Genomic DNA, 2,916 nt, shown 5'->3' on the forward strand with positions numbered 1-2,916 from the left:
GAAGCCTTCAATATCATGCATATCATATGTCTCTTTAATGCGCATGAAGAAAAGATTTTGTGCAACCTACTCTCTAATCAAATAACTCCTTGTAAGTCCTTGGAGCCTCAAACGATTTACTCCTTATGCCAACTATGTCTTTTGGGTTCATTAGGTTTGTAACAACTAGAAAAAAATGCATTCCCTTATTTTGTAGGTGTATACCTTAGTATCCTCTTTTTCTTACCATTGAGCAACCAGAAACATACCTCTCTTTGTTACTCTTGAGAATTATGAGAGCATGAATAAGTCTACCTCAACCTACAGTTGATAACATTTCATACCTCGTTTAAAAAGTCAAGTGTACTTTGACATGCATCATTATTACTCATTGATAAATAGGTCTTGGTCATTTTGAATTTGAATCTATTAAGAGCCCCATTCTATATAAGTACTAATGACTCATGCTTATGTACTATTGCTTCAGGTAGATCGATTCCTTAACCTTTGAAATGTGTGGGTTGAGCGTTGCCCCCTCTATACCCTTTTTATAGCTATCATCTAAAGGTGTGGAGTCTATGGAGCATACTTGTTAGAGCATGTAGGATATAACAAATAGTAATGATCTCAATAAGAACAACTAGGCCTCATTTATATAGGGAGAGAGGGGGTGGACACAAAAGGATTGATGGGTGCACCCAATATATTGAGAGAGGATCGAGATGAGGAAAGAAAGGCAAGTGGAGTGAATCTCTCAGGGAATGATTGATCCATTTTGATTTAAAAACAAAGTGTCAAATCTTTCTCTTGTATAACACAACCAAACTATCAACCCTAAACCCCTAATCTACTAGAAGATGATGATTGTTACACCCAATACTTCTAGATTAGTTTGATATGTTCAAAATTAGTTACGTAAAAGTTGAATAGTTTTGAATAAGCCCACCAAGGATCAAGTCTTGTTGAGTGCAAGGTCCCGATACCAAGAGGGGTGAGATTGAGATTGTGTCCTAAGTATCTTTGGTAGAATGGATACTCCTCAATTCTTCACTCTCAGCTATTTTTTTTTTAATCTAAGACTCATACTCCCATATCATATAGCTAAATGTTTATATGAATGTGAGATAAAAGAAAAGACACATAATGTATAACCAAGACTCCTCGTATTAAATTACAAAAATCTAAAATTTAGGAGGAAGAAAGGAAACCAAATAAAAATTCTCCCTTTGGCTGGGCGTGAAGGCGTGACTGCAAAGTACATGTTGTTTTGATGAATTTATTTGTTTTAGTGATATTGATTTGACAAAGATCTGTATTGCAGTTGCGTTGGAATGATCTGAATTCCCAAGTTTGCAGCTGTTTATTATTTAGTATTATTTGATTTCATGTAGTACAAACTACAATCCTATTGTCATTCTATTCCACTGAAATATATAGTAGACGGGAGTGTGCAATACAAGGAGAAAGCGCCTGTGATGGTATTTGCAGGGTGGGAGTATTGCTACTTCCAAAAATGTAAAATATATACACAGTGGGCTGTGCAGCAATGAAATGCGTTGTGGGAGGAGGAGGAAAGCAAGTGTTTTAGTTATCCCACATGCGTCGTGTGGTTGGGTAAAAGGGAGGAGAGGGACTACAAAATGAAAGAGATGGGTACGACATAATCATACTTACCTGGGCGGGGTCAATCGGTGATCACTAAGGCCGATGGCCTAGGGAGAGCACCTTCATTGCACACTGGAAGGGGGCTTTGCCTAGCATCTCCCATTGTGGAGAGTGCACGTCATAATTTGTGGCAGAGGGGGCTCGCGTTCGCGCGGCCCCCACGCAGTTCAAAGTCTAAATTCCGTGTTAATTCGATTGGTCAAATGGTACGTTGTTTATTTTCATAGGAGAACTCTTACCAGTGAAAGACGTTTAGAGCTTTTATATGTGTACATATGGAGGAAGATGAAAGTCTAACACGAGGCAGTGGAGTTATACCATATTGAAGGCAATACATGGCACCTACCAAAAGGGGCTGTGGGGTGAGTACTTTGTTAGTAGTCACATTTCTGTAATTGGATTTGTCAGATCTGATTGAAGTAATGTAGTTGGACACTAGATGGGATCGCAACTAATGTATCTAGAAAATTATGATAATGTTGTTTTATTTTTCTTGCATCTTTAGTATTTGAACTTCTATTCAGTGTTCTAGATTGGATCACAAGCAAATTTAAAATTCTTCTTTAGCATTTCAATTGAATGTTAAAGTAGTGTCTATAAGTATTTAAAAGGAATCTATTATCTTAAGAGTGTGAAAGTGTGCTTAGTTTTTTTTTTTCTAGATTGCAAGAATCTGGTATAGCATCCCTACCATGTGAGCTAGGGGGAGACCTATCATGCAAGCTAGGGAGCGAATAGACCCCATGACCTTTTTCTTTATCATAGAAAGTTCTCGCTAATCGAGCCAAGCCCCAACCCTTTTATTTTCATTTTAATGATGAGTAATGAAAGAAAAATTGGAAAGTTAAAATAAAAAGAGTTGAATGCAGAGGTGCCCCTAATCTAAGATGTTTCTTGTTTGATCTTTGATTCGTCTAATGATATGTGGATTGTTGTTTATGAATGTATTGGAGATGTTCTAATGAATACCTTAGGGATTGTGTTTAAATAGGGTATGCTAATTTAAAAAGTTTCACACTAAAAAATAATCAATAGTAATAATGGTCCGGACCAATGTTAGCTAGAAATTTGAGGAAACAAATGATATACTAGTGATTTGTCTACAAAACAAAATTATAGCAATAATAGTATCCAGGATAGGAAAATGAATAGAATCACAAATGAGTCCAAAACAATGGGGATAGAGAGGCTAAAGGAATATGATGAGGCTACATTTGGTAAATTTGTGCAGTGTAAATATCAAATTAGACATTGTGATATCATATTTATTTA

General features: G+C 36.4%; 1 non-coding gene across 1 annotated transcript; it reads left to right on the top strand.

The window, feature by feature from the left end:
• The first annotated feature begins 1,645 nt into the window (after positions 1-1,645).
• LOC131077463 (U1 spliceosomal RNA) lies at positions 1,646-1,806 on the top strand. Its single transcript, XR_009113585.2, has one exon. It is a non-coding gene; the product is annotated as a U1 spliceosomal RNA (small nuclear RNA).
• The last annotated feature ends 1,110 nt before the right edge of the window (positions 1,807-2,916 follow it).

The sequence above is a fragment of the Cryptomeria japonica genome, chromosome 6, assembly GCF_030272615.1.
Source record: "Cryptomeria japonica chromosome 6, Sugi_1.0, whole genome shotgun sequence".
In the NCBI taxonomy this organism is placed as follows: Eukaryota; Viridiplantae; Streptophyta; class Pinopsida; order Cupressales; family Cupressaceae; genus Cryptomeria; species Cryptomeria japonica.